The sequence below is a fragment of the Vipera berus genome, assembly GCF_964194415.1.
Source record: "Vipera berus genome assembly, chromosome: 3".
Classification (NCBI taxonomy): domain Eukaryota; kingdom Metazoa; phylum Chordata; class Lepidosauria; order Squamata; family Viperidae; genus Vipera; species Vipera berus.
The window spans coordinates 48,868,333-48,890,053 of record NC_138204.1 but is presented as its reverse complement, the minus strand read 5'-3'; the positions used below and the strand labels follow the sequence as shown (position 1 = coordinate 48,890,053).

General features: G+C 39.4%; 1 protein-coding gene across 1 annotated transcript in view; it reads right to left on the bottom strand.

Annotated features, from left to right (window-relative positions):
• LOC308666566 (triggering receptor expressed on myeloid cells 2-like) overlaps positions 1-21,721 on the bottom strand; it is a gene marked incomplete at its 5' end in the record, with an annotated part of 68,822 nt that overhangs the window by 10,847 nt on the left and 36,254 nt on the right. The window lies entirely within an intron of this gene.

The window sequence follows — 21,721 nt, the reverse complement described above, 5'->3', positions numbered from 1 at the left end:
ACATGATCTTCCAGCTGAAACAGCTGGAACAAACACTGGTTATAAATGAGTAAGTGAAAAGTAAGCAGATTTCTCCTTCTATCGCATCAATACATTTGTAGCTTATGGAATGTGTTTTGATGATTCAGAAGTGATAAGCCATTTTCCAAACACTGCCTGATTTACCTGAAATTATAACAGCTGTGGGTATCAGGGTTTTTGGTAGAGAGGAGTGGTTGCATAGAACTGTATTATAAATACAATGAACACTGGCATTGTATTGATTATGACCACAAAGCAACAATTAAGGGTGGAAATATTAGTAGTATAACAGTGATGTTTATTTAATTTACCTTTCAAAATTAAAAAGCCTTTGCAAAATTTATAATTGTCAGATGAAAAAGTAGGTAAAGTTTGTGCGGTCAGTTTAAGAACAGAGGCACAGACTCTAGAGGGCAGACAAAGATTGGAAATCAGTTAACAGCTGGCAGTGATCAAGGATTGAGTTAAGGTTACAAATGGTGGCAGATGATATGAAGACAGAGAGAAGATAAGCTTTCCTGCTGCTTTTAAGCAAGTTCCTTTATGTCCATTAGCGATATTTATTTAGTGCCACAGGTTAGATTAAAAAGATAAATTTTCAGAACTGTACTACGCAGTTGAGAGATACGAATGCTATGGAATTCTGTTCATTGTGAGAGCCTACAATCCCACTAATAGCCGCTAGATGGCAGTACGTGACCACACTATTAGCAAGCTCTAGCACCGAAAAACTGAAGACTTAAAAAAAAATTGCATGTCTTATCGCTTTGCTCCTAATCACCTCACATTCCACCTCCTTGACTTATAGTTGTTGTGTGATTGAATGGACTTTAAACACAGATAGTTTTACAGTGTTTCTCCAGTGATGGCTTCCACTTCAGGACAAAAACAGCTGGGTAAGAAAATATCGATACCTTTACACAGAAACTTTCCAAATAAGAGGCGTGAAGGAAGAATATTCTTTAGATGCATTACTAAAGGAACAAAATAAAACATGTTTAATTAAGCTACATAAGGATAGTGGGCAATTGACAGAGTTTGTGTAATATCCATGGGTTATCAAAATTAACATTAATTGTAAGGAGAGAACACACTGAATAAAATTTCCTGGAAGCATAATAGGGCATTCACCTAATTGGGTGGTGACAGGAAGTGTCCCAGGTTCAGTAGGAAATTCCTCATTTGTGCATGGAAGTTGTACTTTAGGTAGGCTGGCTTGAAAGAAATCCCCCCTGGATTTCTATAGGAGAGGATTTGCAAGCTCTGCTAAAATGGTCTCTGCTTTTCTCCAGTAAAGCTCTATGTAAAATTCCTCATTTATTTTTGAAAGATGTATTGAAAGAAGAATATGCTCATCTGAAGTCTGCTTACAAAAAAAGGGCTATTTGATTTTATTCTATTCTTCAATTTATATGGCCTCCCAATGCAAAACAACCCTGGGCAGCATACAGCATACTTAAAATAAAAACAAAAAACATCAGACCTCAGAAACAAACAACTAGTAACTGGGGACCATCATTCAATCCAGAAAACATCTCTTAAAAACATAACTCACAGTCGGACTCAACAGCTAGGCTAAATGCCTGTGGGAACAGCCAGAAGTTCAGTGGTTTTGAAAAGGCCAATCAGGTTGGGACAGTCTGAATTCAACAGGTCAGTCATCATGACTGAAAAGGCAGGTAAGTCCCTAGAACCCCCAGCTTTGGTGCAGTGGTTAAGGTATCACCTGCTATTATGACATCATTGGGCCTTCCTGTTGTAAAGGACGATCAAAGAACAAGGTGAATTCCTTTGCACCTGACACCATACCCAGGAAACTGGTCTTGATGAAGCTATTACAAAGGAAGCCCGCACAAGTTTTGAAAGTTCCATCTTAGCTTAGTCAGAACTGAAGGTGGGGCTGAGATGACTGACCATCACATCTTGCAGGCCATTTTTAAAATTTAGATCAAGTACCTTGAAGTTGTCCTTGTGTGTCCAGACAGAAAAAGTACAAACGTTGAGCATACAGCCATATCAAGAGGATCAAAGGATTTGGGTGGGAAATTCTAACAAATATGGTTGTATGTACATTAGCCTAGCACAGGGTGGGATACTATCTGTAGAATTTCTAAGCCATGTTTCTTTCTGAGGCTGGCTTCACACATCACCATGAACCAAAACCAACTTGTCTTTGTGTAGAAAAATTCTGTAGTTTTTCCCCCTGTAAATTCTCTTTCGGTATGATGAAAGAAAGGTTGCTTGTGTTTTAAAAGAGAAAAAAAAATGTTGATGAAATGTCACTGTGTAAAGTGTGCTATTCTTGGTCTTACTGAATTATAAAGCTGGCCAAAAATATATGTGTCTTATCTTTCATAGTATACTCCTCTCTCCAGCAGGGTGGAATCATCAGAAAATTTATCTGCCCCCTCTGGACTATTTTTGTTAAGAAAGGGGGGGGGCAGCCATGTGGTCTTCAGGACTGTAGGGAAAAAGAAAAGCAGAACCAAGGGTAGCGCTTTCTATCCTCTCTAACAGTGAAAATCACCACCATGAGAAAGTCAAAATATCTGAGTCCCCCGTGAAGAAGGCAGAAAAACAGAAGCCTCTTTCACAGGGGAATAAAACTTTTTGGAGGAACTGCAAGAGGGCCAAAGGAAACGGTTGAGATGGCATGCTGGGGGGAGGGGGAAGAAGCGGGTGGATGCTCCCAGGATGGCTGTGAATCAAGGATGAAATCATTTAGCAAGGATCCTTCAGGACGGAGGGGTTAAAAGTACCTGGGGAGGCGGGTATGGTGGTAGATAGAAGATGCGGCATCCCAGGCCAAGCAAACGGTGGAGTTCTGGGTACACCGGGAAGTGTCAGCCTGCAGAGATATGAGCACAGTGGGCCTGGCTGTATTGTAAAGCCAGAGAGGCCCCACAGCAGCCGGCAGCAGCTTAGTAAGAGGCCTGGTGTTTGGTCTGTTCCACATCAATGGGGCGTCCAGCTGTGGCTGAGGATGAAAGAGAAAGAGAGGATTAAAGGCTCCCAGGGCCGTTTCTAACCCGCCTAAGACTTACTGACGGGGCAGTGTGTAGCTTCAAGAAGCCTTCTTCATATGGAAAATATTAGGAAGCAAGCAAAAAAGAGTTTCTATCCAAACAGGAGAGATGTTTGTTCTGAAGAGCCCTAGAAACTCAGTATCAGTTGGATCCAAGTCAAAAAGGCAGATGCGGAGACCAATTCCCACTGCAGCCCAAGAGAAGGATTACATATTCAGCGAATTTATGTTCACATTTATTAGGGAGTAAAGGTGGATTTGCAGCCTGAGGCTTAAATCAGCATTTCCTTCAGAATGATCTGTAGCGTGAATTATAACATCAAGATGGAATCAAGATTCATTATTTATTTTTCAAGAGTCTCGCCCACATGAACAACATCACCCGTGTCATGGAAATCCCCCGAGAGACAGCGAAAGCCATCTTTTATATCTTATATGGAAAAGATCTGCGTCTCAAATGCTTTCTCTGTGCCTTGTTTCCAAAGATGCATGCCGGGATCACAGCCTTTGAAGTGTCACAGGAATAGCACAATTCGTGTGAAAATATGACCAGGAAACCTGATGTGGAGGTAGAGGGGAGCAGAAAGACAAAAGGCCTGTTTGACCATGAATGGCAGAGAAGGACTATACGGAGGCAGGATGAGCAGCTGGGTGGGAAACAAATATAAATAGGGAACCAGTGAAAGGATCAGGGAATGAGGGAAAGAAGGCAGGGGCTGGAATAGCAAGGGAAGACCTGCCTGCTTCGCAGTTGTGTTATTAAGGAGGTCACTAGGTGAGAGGGTCAGGCCTGTAGGAATTGAGGCCCATGCTGCTGCAGGATGTTTGTTATTGGCAACAAATTGCTAACAGAAGTGAGAATCATTGTGCTCCGGGGGAAAGGAGGAGGAGGCTGTCTTTTGCAAAGCAGGTTTGAAGGGCACAGAGCAGGCCCACCCCCACCCCCCCAACTTAGGAGCCAGTATGCAGCCCATAGGTTAAAGTTGAGGATAAATAATCTACAAAGCCAGGATTTCCTATCTCCTGTTTTTGGCTGCAGCAGTCTGGCTCCTCTCCTCTCCCCTCTCCCCTCTCCAGAAGTTGTGGATGCTCCAACACTTGAGATTTTAAAGAAACAGTTTGGACAGCCATTTATCTGAAATGGTGTAGGGCAGGGGTGTGAAACTGCCGGCCGGCAGGCTGGACACGTCACACAGAAGCCGCGCCCACCCTATTGCCGGCAATGGCAAAACAGACCCGATAAGTTGTGCGACGTCACATGACGTTGCGAGCTTGACATGTCTGGTGTAGGGTTTCCTCCCTAAGCAGGGAGTTGGACTAGAAGATCTCCATGGTCCCTCACCACTCATTTTGTTCCAGGCCCTCCTTTATTTTTTTCTCTCCCTCTTCCTTAATTTTATTTTGCCATCGTAGTATTCTCTCCGTCTTATAAAAAAGCTTCCCTTTTCCCATTATCCGGCTCTTAGCTTATCCACAAAGGAGTGGGTGAATTTTCTCATATCCATGTTTATGAACTGATACAGAAGTTGCCAGGACAGGAAGGCCTGGAGGAACGTTGTCCATAGGGTCGCGATGGGTCGGACACGACTTCGCAACTAACAACAACAACAACAGAAGTTGCCTGATACTGCAACTGTGGACTCTCTGGCTGCCTCTACAAAATAAGCCCAAACAACCAAAACACACTCAAGCACTATGGTTTACCTTTTTCTTATATTGGAGAGATCTCTGTACCACAGCATGTGGCACCTGGAAGGCACTTCAGGAGATTTATTAGTACACCTATTCTATTTGACCTGCTACATAGCAGCATCTAAGTATCCTTGGCTGAGCAAACAAACAAACAAGAAACAAGAAATTCAGATCTAGTTAGTACTTGGAAGAAAGATGGCCAAAACATTCCATGGTTGTCAATTAAACTTGAAAATTTAATATTTAACATCCCTGAAAGCTGTGACAAAATGCTGTACCTTTACTTTTAGATCCTGCTTGTGGATAAAAGAAAAGAATCGACATTCAAACAAATATATGAAAGCAGTCTGAAATGGTGCCTGCTTTGGGAAATTTTAAGTAAAGTCAAGAACAACTAAAGCACAACATTTTATGATAGTAAGAATACAAGCATTTCAGTTGTGATACAATATTTGTTGCCAATAAACTAGAAATTAAACTTTAATTTAGCAATCCCTCAGTTAGATCTGACCTTGCTGGGAGACAATAGGCTGTTCTAATTTCAATCTCAGCCTTCCAACTGGGGAAAAATACTGCAGAAAATTATTAAAAAGTTCGCTGAGGTAATGTGCAATCTTACAGAAGTTTATTCAGGAACAAATCCCATGGATTTTAATGTGACTTAATCCCCAAAGTCTATGTACTTCTGGATAGACATATAACTTGTTTGTGAATGTGCATAGGGTGAATATTCAAGGTGACTAAATATTAAGTATTTAGTGAGATAAGTAAACTGGGTAAATTCACCTGGATACTCATACAAGAAGAAGCAATAAATTGGAAGAGGATTTATTGAGACGCATATGGTTTATGAAATAATCTCACAATGATTTATTTTTTCTCCTAATTTTACATACAGTAATTTAAGAATAAAATAAGGAAGCAAACTTAAAAGTCATAGGCTCTACACAAGCAGTAGGGGAACACTGCAGTTCTCTTAAGTTAACCAGTGGAACTCCTTGCCATCACTTGTTAAGAAAGTTCTTAGCAATGATTAAGCTTCCCAGTAACGTTCTCACATTAGGTCTGCTGTTACACTACAGAGGTGCAGGGTGTTCTTTCATCTACCTCTTCTGAAAGTTTCTTAATCAAGGTTTTGCCCCTACCCCCGAGACAGCTGTATAGACATCTCTTTGTGACTCCATCTCTCTTCTAATCCACTCACTGGGTAGTCGATGTGGATGAAGGTCTGCTGAGCTGCTGTCTGAGTTGCTTAGTTAAGAACAATAAACAAATGCCTAAATGGAAGATTATTCTTTTAAACCTGACTTCTGCTGCCTGCTAGGGAAATGCAAACAGTCCTGAAGCGCCCACCTCCTGTCCCGCTGCAGCCTCTGGCTTCATGCCTCGCTTGAAATCTGATCTCCTTTGCTTTGGAACAGCCAAGTTGCTTGGCCTCTGCGTGCACCTTAGCCCCTGACCCTGTCTAGGCCCTCCTGTCCTTTTTCTGACACATGCCAGGGCAAATATTCACCCAAATGCACTTACTACTTGCACATTCTCCAGTAAACTTGCTTAGTCACATTACATTCACTCACACTTAGCGGGAGTTTGGATTTTGCTTCCTGGACCTGAATCCCTAAGAAAGGCAAGTCGGCCCGCCGTTAGTATGCACGTTGGCTGGTTAGGAAGATGCAAATGTGCTTCCTAATGTGCATCTCTGTTCAGTCTCTGCCACTGCTTTATTTATTTATTTGGAGGATTTTTAATCCTGCCTTGAAGACCGTAATTCTTTTCCAAATGACTAGGGTCAATTTAAAAAAGACAAACAAGTTTGTAAAACTTGGAAAAGATAAGAGACCAGCCCTTTAATGCCAGAAGGATGCTGTAAAGAATAAGCGTGACATTTACTCTGCTTCTGGCTGGGTTGATCTCTTGCTAAAATTGGGAGCTCTGATCTTTTGGCCAAAGGGTGAGTTGACAGTGTGCTCAACTCTTGGCAGGATATGTTTGTTTTTCAGGGCGGATACAACTATTAGCTTCTGGTCAGCATAAGGAACAAAAATGATCACCTCTTTCTTTTAATGTTCCTCCTAAGAGGACGGAGATCCTGTTTCTCAGTGTTCTTTGGTTGCTGGCTGATGGATGAGGCCAGAATGTGCTTCCCTTCAGCACGCTTGTGTCATATATCAAATCCTTGAATTCCCTGCTAATTATCACATCCAGAGTGTATTTGCACCATTTGTTGTGCCATCCAGCAGCATCCATTGAAAAGGATGAGACCCAGGAACAGCTTAAGTGAGCATAGTGCAATATTGTCCCTTGGTAAATAGGAAACTGAAATAATCTTTCCCAGGTGCTTGTCTGGCTCTTGTATTCCGATATCCCAACAGGCCATAAAGAACCGAAACATAAAATAATGAGCCAGGTGGTATATGATGTTATGCATATATAGGCATCATGACTACACTTAGCCGGTGATTCCATGTGTTGAAAATGATGGTCAGATGCAGTACACATGTGGCCATAGCAATCTTTTTAATCCCCAGGGGCAACCAGCAAATGAAACAGGATGGCTTTCTTTTGGGACATGAGTAAGAGAGTTAAACGCTTACCCCCAAAATCTGGTTGCTTCCACTAATCGGTGAAAATCCTATTCATGTTTTCATTTATATTTTTATCCTTGGTGCTGTTATGCCAGAAGACCAGTGCTTGAAAATGGCTACAAGTAGCCAGCTATGCTGTGGGTCTCAAATTTGAAGCTATTCATTTATTTTTCAAGATGGATCCTAACATTTCTACCATATGCTGACTTCATTTCCTTCGAAGACAATTGTGTGCTTCACAGCTGACTTTTGGATGCTCCTAGGAATCTTTTCACTGTGCCTTTTAAAAGATGTAAAATACCTAAAATGGTTGGGCAGTAAAACAAAAGGACCGCTCAAGTCTTTCCCCTTCACTTCTGCAGTAACACAGATAGTTCTGATTCTTATAATGATTCCAGAAAAAGGCATTTGCACATCTGAAAACACTTGATAAGTCTGAGTTAAAATGCTATCCATCAGTCCTTGATCCAGCAGGAAACTGTACCTGCATAGCATTTGTTGTCCCCACGGCTGATCACTCTCCTGGCATGTTGCCACTGCTTTTATTTATACTTCTTATATATGTTAAGGAGAGTGACTGATGGATTTACCCAACTTTTTCCCCCTTCACTTTCACCAATGTCTCCTACTGGTGGAAAAGGACCCACTGATCACCTGTTTTTACTTGGTAACATATCCGACATAAGACCATGAGACGTGGCACTCAAGACTTTGTCTATCTCTCCCACTAAAAGCAGCATTAATTGAAATGCAGCAAAGAACTGAAGGTGAGGGTATCACATCACACACCTTTTTTGGCTACCTGCTTGGAAAGGCATAGAAAGGGAAATCACACATTTGTTGCTCCACGTACTCAAGCAACTGAATCACTTAAGTGCCTGAAGACATAGGAAAGAACATGAGAAACTGCCTCCTACTCTTAAAATACTTTCCGATAAAGATTCAGTTCTACTTCCAATGTTATTGGGAGAGAGGGCGGGAGACTGGAAGTCTCTGGAAGTCACTCTCATGGATTTCCATCAATGCTTTCCATCAGTTTTGTTCTAAGGAAAGTTTCAGAAGCATTCTAAGAAAAAAGTGTCTCAATAACGTCCAATCAATAGCAATAATTTCAGCAGCAGAGGTAGCAGCTGTCTGGAAATTATGCACATTTAATTTTTTAAATTTTTTTGCTGGCCATGCTGGCTGACAACTCTGGGAATTAAACTTTTAGAATACAGAGTGCACCAGGTCTGGTCCATGTATTAACGCAGGAATTGGCCGTACTAATTCTTTGAGTGGATGCTCCCTCAAAATGCTCAGGACCGTGATACAGAAAGAGGATGGTGGGGATTCACACCGAAGATTCTGAGGGCCTGCATGTGGCCATGGACCCTCCAGACACGTGCTCCTCCATGTCATAACAAGAGAGGCTATTTGTTGAACCCTCCACTGCTCTTCTCCTTGCTCTTCTCCCCTGCCTGCATTGGGCACAATCCAATTCTGCAGCAGGAGTTGGGGAAGAGAGTGGATTAAAGGATTGACAGAGGAATGTCAGTGATTCAGCATCTCTCTGGCAAGGCAGACTTTGGGGAAAGCCATAACATCATGTTTAACAATTAGCATGCTACTGAGCAGAGAGGACGGCAGATTTTACAACTGGTTGCACGAAGCCCAGACCAATCTAATTTTGTGCATCCTAATCAGTACTTTTCATACACTGCATAAAGATTTCTTAAAGTTTATCTGCAGATTGGCGCAGAAGGGTCAGAGAAGCAACTTTTGCATTAAATACGCACAAAAGTATTATCTAATGTAGTTATATGTGGCATAGGTGCACAGCAGAGTAGAAAAATATGCAAAAATGGATTTAAGTTAACGAAGATGCCAAATTTTAAGGGAAAAAAAATATCCAGCATCAGTTGTGAATGTCTGTCTTGAAATACTGTACAGCCGAAATCAGCATTAGTAGGCAAGGGAAAGCATGCAAATCAATCCAGTGCACTTAACAGACATTGTGTTTTCACCTGGTGTGGTTTTGGTTTTTACATCCTGATTCACACCGGCAATAAAATGGGGCTAACTGGATAAATTGCCGCAGAATGCCCTAGTAGCCCAAAGGGGTATGATGAGCTGGCCACAACAATCCGAAATGCCGCTCTACATGCCCTGAAGTGACATAGAAAAAAAATAATAAAATAAAAATAAAAATCAGGCTGTTAGAAGTTTTGCTCCTGCCGGCCGTTTAGCAGGAGCCATATTATTGGAAAGTGGAAGAAGAAAAGCTTGTGTCAGCTGGAAAAAAAAAAAAGAGGCAGCCCAACTTACTCCTTAGGAACGCCCTGCCTGATTATTTCACTCTTTATTTTCTGTTCCCGGGATTTTCTGTTATTTCCACACACCCCCTTCGCCCCCTCCCAAATCCCGGCGCAAAACTGTTCAAGGAGTCAGTCACCTCATCAAACTAAAACAAAATCAGATCCTTCTCGTCCCGGTCCCGACTCAGATGTAGAAAAACGCCGAGGCCTCCAAAGTCCCAGAAGGGCTGCGTGCTAAAGAGGACTTTTTCCAGCCGGATCGGGGAGGCAGACAATAGCGGTGCCTTCCGCGCTTTTAGCGCTTGGATTCCCACCGATCCGCTTTCGCGCCCGCCTTTCTCCCCTCTCTCCGCGTCCTTCGGGCTTAGGGCCACGGATTTGCCCTTTCGCTGGCTCTCAGACCGAAGGGAGAGCGTTTTATTCGGCTTCTTGGGCTGAAGGGAAGGGAAGGCGAGAGACAGCGAGAAGGAAAGAGGATTTGGAAAGCGCCCGTCCTCTTTCGACACCGCTTTTTTTTTTTTAGCAGATCGTCCCCGCTTCCCCTTTTTGCCATTTGAAATGTTTTCCACAAAAAGAAAAAGAAAAAGACGCAGACCCACAGGGATCATTTGTGTGTGCGTGTATGTGTGTATGTGTGAGGTGGTCCGGGAAATATTGGAGGGATGGAGGTGGGCAGAAAAACCATTTCGGGACGACCCCACCTGCCGGAGCTGGCAGCTGACAAGGGCTGTCGCTTTCGTACGGCGTTTGGCCCGAGCGTCTTTCCCGGTTCCCTGTGCGCCCTTTACTGCAGATGCTGACAATGAAAACACTATTCCCGTGTCTTTAAGTGTCTTCTTCCCCTGAAAAGTCTCTCTCTCTCTCCCCCCCCCCACTTCACTATTTAGAAAAGCGGACTTAATGCGATTCTACCGTCTTTCTTTCTTTCTTTCTTTCTTTCTTTCTTTCTTTCTTTCTTTCTTTCTTTCTTTCTTTCTTTCTTTCTTTCTTTCTTTCTTTCTTTCTTTCTTTCTTTCTTTCTTTCTCTCTCTCTCTCTCTCTCTCTCTCTCTCTCTCTCTCTCTCTTTCTTTTCTTTTCTTTTCTTTTCTTTTCTTTTCTTTTCTTTCTTGGGGAAATTGTACATGGGTGATCCTTAATTCCAAACCCGTTCTCTCTCTCTCGCTCGCTTTTTAATTGTTTTGAAACGCTTCGGCGAGAGGGAAAGAAATTGTCCTACTTCTTTTGGCACATCTTTAACCTTTCAGTATCTCCTACAAAAAAAAAATTAAAATATATTATACATTTTTAAACAGGGAGGTTTTGACAGGTCAGTTGCAAGCCCTCCAACCCTCTCCCCCACTCCCCAATCATTTTCTTATGCGGTATTGGAATAAGACAATTTTGCCGCTTGGATTTTTTTGACAGTTAAATTGCAATGTAGGCAGAGAACGGAATAGGGATCCTGTCTCTTTAACTCCGTAACTAGACAAAGACTTTTTCCCCTTTGAGAGCTGAGCCCGGGATCAGAACTGTCAGATGATCTTCCAGCACTTGGGAGAGTTTGCAGAGTCATAATTATATCTTTTAACCTGTCTTGCTCTTTGCAAAAGAAAGGTCCTATTATATTGAAATGAGATTATTAGCCATCAAATACTTTCTTTCTTGGGATTCTTCTCTATTTTTTTTAAATTCAAATACCTTAACTACTTTGCAATTGAATTTTTATAAGATTTACTTTATACTAAATAAATGTTCTATTGTGGTGATTTAAAAATGTTTTAAATGGGTATTTTCAATATGGTAAAAAAACACACCAGGAATGCTTGAAATGCTATCCATATAATTAAAGAAAAGGTAAGTTTTCAGAGCACAAGTTATGTGGGTTTTTTCCCCCCTTTTCTTGCAATAAAACCATGGCAAAATGTTTTGCTTCCTGGGATCTCCTAAAAATCTGCTTTGCCATATGGTGTTCATCTTACCTCCTCCTTTTCTGTTTTAGTTTCAGCCAAAATACAACATTATTGAAAGAAAACCAAATTAACTTAGGTGATAGGAAAAAAAGGAAAATACACAACATTAAAATAAATACAAATTACAAATTTAAATGCGGGTCTTATGAGGATGACACATGGAAGACATCCTACAAAAAGGAATATTAATAGTATTAATAATATTCATATTACTGAAAATAATGGCTGACTTTGGTCAATGAATTTGGGACTAGAACACTGAATTTTGTTTTTCATGAATAGGATTGGTTTCGTTAGTCCCTGTTGTTTTAAGCACTGGGCCTCCTCAAGAAGAAACCTAAACATTCTTATAGTTGTCCAGTTGAATCCAGTTGATCCTATTGTTAAAAAGCATAGTGTGCCTGGTTTTGTGAAGAAGGGGAAGATTTCCAACTGTTCCAACTGATTTCCAATTTATTCCAAGAATAAACTGTCAGTTTTCATTACATTGTGGGTAAATCATATCCCTGCCTGGTCTCTATAATATCTATTCTAGAGTCCCAAGGATCTATCAGCTCTGTTATCTTGGGGTGAAAGGAAGTATAGGACCCATGTCCCTTCCCTTCTATTTCCCTTTCCCAAGGCTCATAAACATGCCTGTTGCCAACGACACTATCAGTCATACATAACATCTCATGATCTCCACTGTATGTCAGAATTCAGAGCAGCACAAGATCCAGAGAGCTGAGAAGGGAGCAATTTGCTGATCTATATTCTGGCAGAAGTTGCAAGACAGAAAGATTGGTTAGCAGATGTTTATAATTATTAGCTGCTCTGATGGAAATCCTTTCAAGCTTGAACAGAGGGTTATAAGTAAGTATGCAAAGAAGGAATTATTCTAGGTTTAGTCTGAGGATCATAGACATAAAATCTTGCTTAAAGTCAATTAAAATGATTTCATCCTTTCGTCTTCAGCTCAGAGACAGGACTTGGGTTGAAGGGGCCCAGTGTAAAATACGCTGCTGGGTAAAAACTTCAGGGTGCTCCAATTTCTACTCCCACCCACCAATTTGTCCCTCTCTTCTGGTACTTTTCCTCACTTACCAGGCAGTATCACTGGTACTCCTGTCGCTTTCATTAGCCTTCAAGAAAGTTTGGTTAGAGGGAAAATGAGCAGTCATCCCTAACATCTTCATTTTGTCACATGGCCACTGTAGAAAAGAGCAAGGGGTCACAGATGAGCAGAAATCTTTTAGTTGTTTTTTTTAAAAAACACATATATATGATGCTTAACTTGGGGGTGCTTTGGGCTAAAGGGCCTTGGTCTCATGCTTGTCAATCAAACCCAATCTCATTATTGTTTTAACTGATAGATTAGATTTTACGCTGATTTCAAATGGCCCCTATAAACATTTTCATTGCCTATGTTTGTTTAGATTATTTAAGGGAAAGGAAAAGAAATGGAATGAGGAGAGAAACAGAGTAATCAGATGGGAAAGAGGGCATTCTTTATTTTCAATAGTTAGAAAAGTTGCACATGCATTTTTGTTTCCTTATCTGAGCAATCAAATCAGCTTTGCTATGCAGCTATTAACATTCAGAAGAATCTCCTCCTTTGCATTAGGTTACTCTGAGAAACAATGGTTCCCATGTTACAGGTTGGAGCTGAAGTTAGATCCCACACAATCCACCAAGCATTCCTTTCTTCCTTCTCTTTTCACATGACATAGTTGATTATCTTAATGAAATGATTTTCTGGTTTTATATGTTGTGCCTGTTAAATATTTATCCAATAGGGCATCCAGAAAACAAAGCTTGAATCATATTTGACTTGTGAAAAAGGCCAAATGCTTAGCACTCTTCACCATGGGTTGTCTTAGGGTCAAAATACCTATAATTACATAGTGTTTATTTGGTGAAAGTTTGTATGTCTGCCCCTAAGATACATGAATATGGATCCTTAGGAGGCTCAAATATAGGCTCTGTATGTCTTTATGCTCATTATTCCTTACATTCCATTGAAATCCTCCATGCATTTTTAAGGAATGATGAATGGAAATTACTTAATTTGCCATTAAACATTTTGTAGAAGTTGTATCTATGAAATGTACAGTATTTGCCTTCCATTCTATATCGACATGAAGCTGCAGAATGTTGACTTTTATCCATTAAATACCTGAGGTGTTAAATCCAATGTAAAATAAGTTTGACTTTTTATTGTCTTGGAAAAATTCTATTGTCATAATTGGGCTGATATAAATGTCTGGGAAATATTTGTATAATAAAGCTTGTGAACTAGTATTTTGGCCAAGTAACTGAGGTTCAGACCACAACTATTTTGATTATACTGCAATCACTAGTCTAAAAACCAACATCGATGCATAAGTGCATAATTTTGTAGTTGAAATGAATAAGATAATTCTTGGGTGTATACATTAATATAAATGACATCATAAGTTGAGATATCAAATGATTTCCCTTTAAATATATCCATGTTTAATTGTACCATAATTTAGGTGGTCTTTGTGTAATATAGATATAATCCACTCCTTTCCAGAGCTGTGCACAAACATTTTGCACTTGCCACAATCTTCATGAAATGGATTATGATTTTTTTTTTGCTGAAATAGGTTCTGAAATCCGATCCATTCCTGGGGTGCAATGGTAATAAAGAGCAAGGGGAGGAATATACTTATTTTCTTCATGTTTTCTCTTAGCACATATCCTCATGATTCCAATTTTGTAGCAGTTATCATAACACAACCTTATGCTTTCTTAGATTTTTTAAAAGAGAGCTATACTAAAGGTTACTGTACATCCGGGACTGGGGGTGGGTGGAAGAATAGATTCAGATTTGCTTCTTATCCAATTAGCATTTGGCATCCTTAGACAACCCGTAGGACAGGAGACAACCCCCATTGGCACCACCTGACTACCTGACTTACCTAATTTGAATGTTTATTTTAGATTACAGTATTTGAATTAAAAATAAATGAATTGAAAGCTATCATCATACTTCAAAACAAAGTGCCAGCCTTCACAATCATATTTATTTGCAGGAATGTCTCTGATGCCCAGATAGATCATGTAGGCATTCTCGGTGGGTGGTCTTGTGCTTTGCTGAGGAGTTAACTCACCTTCCCAGAAGAAGACAAAAAATTGCTCGTGAAGTAGGAAAAATCCCAGGGAGACAGAGGCAGTAACAGAGAAGAACCTTAACATTTTGCCTTTTGATTAGTGGTTTCTGACAGAGCATGTCCACAGTGGTAGCCATCTTAGGAGATCAACTGTGACATGTTCTAAAACCATTCAATCAGACCACATAGGTGGCATACTTTTATTACAGGACTTATTTGCCCCACCTGAACCCACATTTGTTTTGATGCCTGTCCATTCTCTTCAGGGCTTTGTGAGAAATGAAAATGATGCAGCCAATTCACCAGTTGATAACAACTTTGGAACCTATCACCATCAGGACCTGTTAACTACTGGAGCTCATGCTAAGTTTTCCCTACTTCTACCATATATCTATACCGCTATATTTTCTTATTTCAGAGAAAGAAAGATAGATCTGGTATATATTTTTTTCTTATGGATAGAACAGCAGTTAAAGAAGTGCAGTCGAGTGGAGAAATTATGAGAGAAGAAAGGGCTAAACAGACATGCTGCTTATTTTAAAAAATTATCATCAAAGAAAAAAGTGAAAAATATAAAAATTTGTAGAATGTATATCTATTATATCAAAATGACTGGAAAGATGGATTCGGCATTTTAGGGAAGTGATTTTTCAGGTTCATAGAAGATCCATTTGATCCATTTGAAGTCTTCAGAGTTCAAAAAAATATTTGCAACACAATTAAAAGATAGTCTAAACCATTTCTCTTGAAAAATCAATGTAACAGGTATAGTGCTCTTCATTTTTAGCAGTGGAACAGGAATATTTTTGTTAAGAAGTAGTATCTTAATCCTTCCTTGACCTAAAATCTAAATCTTCTTCCTATCCCTTTTTATTTCCCAGGTTTGACTCATATTCTTCATTCTCATTTCCTGCTTTAATAACTTTTTCATAGTAGTGCTATTTTATTTAAGTAAACTCTAATTATTCCTCATATACACCAATATTATTGCAATGATAATTTGGACCCAAATCTTGCATTTCTAGTTTTATTATTTTGTCTGCTTCCAAAGCAGGGCTTTTATCAAATTATTGTCTTGTCTCAATTGTAGATTTTCATAAACAGTCTGTCGTCTTTGGACAAAAAAATCAAAATGGCCTCAAATGCATAAGGAAAGCTACACCACCCACCAATTTGTCCCATGATGCACAGAGAAAAGAGGTGGGGCTTCAATCATGCAGCCACAACTACCGTCTTGACATTTTTGCCCCCACTACTACCTCTATTCTACTTCATTTATTTTCCTAGCACTTCTATATTTTTCCTTCCCATGTAGCACCCATTCAGCAGAGGGCTGAACAGCAGAATAATGTTCTTTGATAGATAACATAGGGAACCATTTGTCACCATCCATACTAGTAGCAGCTCATTGAAGTACAGTGGCGCCATCAAGACAGGACTCTGGAACAAAATTTCAGACCCAGTGGAAAATTAATTGGGGGAAGGGGATTGCCAAACATAGTGAGTTATCCTTCCAAAAAGCACTTAACAAAGCTAGTGAAATGAATTATTTCTATTTCTACTACTACCAATGCTCCTCCCCATTCCCCAGTACTATTATTAAATCTAGAGTCTAAAATTACCTAACTGCAGCATTTGTGCCAGGATTTGTTCTCACTTTTTCTGGAATGAATCTGAATTACTGTTCCTAGGTCAAATACAAAGCAAGATTTAATCTATAGAGTCAAATCTCATGATTTATTGACACGTTTGCAGCACTGACTGTTAGCTATCCAAGTGATTCCACTTCATTTCAGATTAGGCAATTTTACTTCTATTCCAGCCTCACCATGAAATTTCAATTCTGCACAGTAAACTTCACTTCTATTTATGTATAATGAATACTGCTGAACAACTGCCAGAGTTGGCTGTATTCCAGACATGGGTGAAATGATTCAGTACATGATTTGAAAAGTCCTTACCTTACATGGCTCATGGAAGTGTAACTAAGCTACTTGATGTAATTACTATTTTGCCTGAGCAAGGTTTGTAAAGATGAAGTGAAATTTTGCAGAAAACCAACCTGAGAAAGTTGAGGTATGACTTAAAACATCTTTTTATATCTCATTTTTTAATGTTTATCTCGGAGACATCCTTATCTTTTACTGATACATTTTAACATTATAAATAATTAATTTACTACTCGCTCCCTGATCCTCCAACATTCAAAACTGACAATATTGAAAATCCAAACAGAATATGTTTCAAGGAATTTCTTTTCCGAACTAAGGAATTGAGGCTCTTATGAATAACAGGAGATCAAACCTGGTTTCATTCCACTTATGATCCTGAAAGAAATCACTAGTCTATCTTGCCAATTTCTGAATCGGTCCCTACATCTATGATTTTAACACTAGCATGGTCTGGAAACATGAATAAGTGAATGTTTATTTTCATGCTGCAAATTTTTTCACTTCCCAATCCCTGCATATTAAAAATTGTTCTTAAGGCAGTTGGCTGCTTTTTTTGGGGGGTAGGGGAAAGATCAATTGCTAAACCTATAAATGTGGACTGTTTTTGTTTAAAAAAATATTTGATCTGTGTCAATTGTAATTGTGGCCCAAGAAGGTTTTCACCAAATTAAGAATTAATTTTGACTTTCTTTTGGATGGTTACTCATCTGATGACAGTTAAGAGATGTATTGATGCTGACAGCTTACTTGGTTACTCTGGCAGCAGCATAGAGCTGAGGGACACCTGCAGCTACTCCTTGAAGTCAGAGACATTTGCAGGTGTTTACACCTTCTATTGAAGAAAGGAAAGAGAGCGAGCGTGTGTGCTGAGGAAACAGTCTCTCCATGATTAAAAGGAGCAAACTTAGTTTTGACAGATTCCAGCTATAACCTTGGATGGCTGTAGCCAATCTGAGTCTTTTATAGCTGTAGCCAACTTCAGTCAGATCCTCTGAATATTAAACATGAAAAAGTTTACTTCAGCTCTAACTTTCACATTGCATCACATGGCTTGACATTTGAATACAAAGGTGGGGGAAGCTCAGAATCTTTCTGCTTTGGCTAAAAATAACATCTGGACCCCCACCTATTTTGAAAGTATGTTTTCACACCCCTAGTCAGACCCGTGGTCAAACCTATTGTTGAATGAAAAATCTTCATCAGGGTCCAGTCCAAGCTGGGAATAAACAAAATGCAGACTGTTTTAGAAAGAAGGTTGTAGTTTATTGAAGAGCAGAATCACAAGACATGAGGCTCTGGAGCAGCTGCCCACATGTTGCTGGAAGTGGTGGGTTTTTTAAATACCTTCTTGGGCTTTTGTGTTTGGAGTTGTTCTTCATGTTCCTGTGGCATGTACTTTAACCTGAGGTTTTGAGCACGTCCTTTTTGGTATTGGTGTATTAATCCTATTATGTCTTAAAGGTCATATCTTTAGAGTTTGGGTGGAGTATATAGATTTTAGGGGTCTTTGTCTTCCTAATCTCATCAGCTTCAAGCTTCCTGGCTCTAGTCTTCCTGAATGAATCACCAAATCTGCATTTCTAAAAGCTGGCCTGTTTGGTTTCTGCTTGGGGGAGGGAGACTTTCTTTGCCTAAGATTTTTCATTATTCATTTGGGGAAATATATTCTGCTTTTTAATATTCCCCAAAATATTTCTCTCTCTCTCTCTCTCTCTCTCTGTGTGTGTGTGTGTGTGTGCACTGTCCTCCTACACTGCCCTGTGCTAAAATACTGACTTTAGGAACCCGCTTTAGAGGCAGTTCTGGCATCCTCCTCCTTATGTGACCTTCACTGGTTTTAACTGGCTAAGGCTCTCTACATAAGAGAGTCTTCAGTCTTGTCACTTTTTTTGTCTTAAAATTAAATTCTTACGTCTAAGATTTTTTTAAGATTGGTGAAGATGCAGCCAAAAAGAGAAACTAATGTCATTACAATCAACAGGAAAGATGAAAGTGGAAAAGTCCAGAAGGAAAATTGGTCATGATCATCCTCCTTCGAAGTGAAACTGTAGTTCAAACTTCTGTCATGACAGATTTTTATTCTTTTTAGGGTCCAGTTTATGTTTTAATACAGTTATCCTGTACCTCCCCAAATGCTCGCTCTTTCTCTCCCCCTCAACCCTCGTCCCCATTTCTTGTAATAGCAGATGGGATATTTCCTGTGGAATAAATGTTTGGAATGTGCCTGTGTGTTTACAATATTGGCTGACAGTGAAAGGCGAGCGTGGCCAGCCTCAGCAGCAGCAGCACCACCTGATAAATGAAAATGAAAATGTTTTCCATCACCTCACATGGGCCTAGCACAGACAGCACAACAGTGAGGTCAGGCATGAGGGATAAGTAGCAAAGTCTGCCTTGAGTCAGCTTGGAAAAAGTCACAATAACAATGGAAGAAAAAAAAGCAAATAACACTTTTGTTTCATTCTCCCCAGGAACTTGTTATTGTAGCAGAAATTGGAAAACAGTGACAACATTAGCACATTAAAAGCAAGCAAAGTGTAGAACTCTTCAGTTTTCAAGTTGGAGATGTGTTTGTGTGTGTGTGTGTGTGTGTTTGTGTGTCTGTCTGTCTGTCTGATTACAACAGGGAGGGCAAAAAGGATTTTTTTGGCCTTTCTTGTCTGAAGTGGTCATCTGTGGAAATTCGGTTTATATGGGGATTTGTGTGTTGTTATGCCACAGAAGAGCAGCTTAGAATGCACAAAACCCTTAAAAGGCTGATGTTGTTACAATAATGTGTATTTTTAAGAGAAAATATTTAGGAATTATTTCCAGTTACAGTTATCTATGAAAAGTATTTCATATTAAGTAAGAGGGTTTTTACAGCATTATTTCTTTTCTTTTGTTGTAAGATCCCATTTAAGTATTTTAGTTGTGTAATAGCATTGGAAAATAGGATATTATGAGATGAATTCTAGTTCAGAGGAATTGATATCAGTACATCTGTGTTCACATTTGCAATTATTTCTGTTTTATAACAAGACTTAGTTCAAACATATAAGTACACATAAGAAATATTTTCTGATACAACAAGAATGACTAAATGGCCTAACATGCATGTTCATATACAATATAGGGATGGACAAAATCCTCCTCTTATATCCCAGACACTACATAACCTAAGCATTAAATGTCTTTATATTCACAATTCCTGCTTGTATGGAGGGATTACTATAGTTATATTACATATGTATGTACTTTATATATACATATGCATCTATACATGCATGCTTGTTTGCATGGCATTCAGACTAGTACCAGATGAAAAAATGTCCAGGGACATGTGGAAGCCCCACTACCATGCACTGAAGATAGTAAGATTTAGGGGATACGGAATGGATTGTGTAAACCCTGCTCATGTGATTGTTCACTACCTGAGCTATTTCCAGGTTTTATATGTATGTAAAGTGCATGCACAAAAGGGGGAAGAGCCAGACACTCTGATTCTATAACCTACACTGATTACCCTCAGAAGTGTATGCAGTTGCAGGACGAAGCTCTTACATTGAACACCATGAATTCTGTTAGGTTTGGAAATGATTAAACTCAGGTTAAAATGGGGTCTGCCCAGACTAAATGTAAACATGTAAAAAAATTGCAATATTAGAGTGTCTAATAAAATTTCACTAGAAATCATTGTTTTAAAATGAAAAAGGCATTGCAGTGATTTCCAGTAACATATTTTTTTCTATATATTTTTATACTGATGCTCTATACTCTGACTCATCAGGCAGTACATGCAAAGATGAGCAATCTTGTGTGCATCTACTGAGTCTGATACTTTATGTCTTATTACTTCTGGGCCATGTGTCAGTTTCTGTTAAGATTTTGCTCAAGATAAATAAAAATGGCAGACCTATATGGCTCCACCTGTTGGTTAAACATATCATGTTTTATTCCAGTCAAAAAGATAAGTTAGTAAAATCAGATTCTTAATGACCTCAGGGTGTTTAAATTAAAATCATATTATGGACATCATTATATCCATATTGTTATTACTACATCCATATTATTATGGACAAAGGAACAGAACCCTCTCAATCACTTCACCAGTATAAAACCAGGACTCTTGGTAGAGCAAGCATAGAAGTTGAGTATTAATTGGAGGTTGGATGGCCAACATTCTGGCCACAAGACCAGTTGCTGGGGATGTTGGATGTTGTTGGCATTGGTTTTAGCACTGGCAATAAGTAGAGGTAGTATTCCATTGTCTAACTTTTTAATTGACAGACTAACAGGGATGTGATTAGGGTAGGAAGGAATGGGCAGGGAGAGAATCATCTAAACCATGCTTTAGTTAGTTTTTTAAACCATTGTTTTATGGAGTAGCAGAAACACATTGTATCGAGGAAGGCAACTGGGTGAGTAAACAATATGGGAAGAGCTTCTTGGAAATCACGGATTGTACATTAACATTTTCCAAAGGTTCCACACAGTCAACAGATTTCCCATATGTCATGTGATATAGAACAGCATGTTAGAAGAAGCATTGTGTGTGTAAGTGTGCATGAGAGAGAGAGAGAGAGAAATAGCCCTACTCTTGCTTTTGTAACAACTATTCTAAAAACTTCCACAAGTAAATAAATAATTTTTTATTGCAGTTTCCTTGTTTATTCAAGCTATATGCTGAACATATATTGAGGAAGGCTAGACTGGAAGAAAATGAGCAAGTTTTTAAAACTGAAAGAAGAAACATCAATACAAGTAGTCCTTATTTAGAAATCACAATTGAGGCTGGCAACTCTTGAAGTTCAGCAGACCTCCACCCTTTTATCCTTCAAAAAAGCACTTACAACCTGGCTTTCCCCTCAAGGCTGGGATAGTGTGAGGTTGATCAGATGAACTAGTTGTAGGCTGCATGTGAAAATTTAGCTATGGAACTTGATTGTGTTCAGTTTTGGTTTTGGTTTTAATACTTGTGATTTTAATATTGTACATAGATGCCATTTTATCTTTTGCTGTTGTTGTGACATGCTCAGAGTTTGGTGCAAGATGGGCAGCTATCTCAATGTTTTAAATAAAATAATAAAAAATAAGCTTAGTT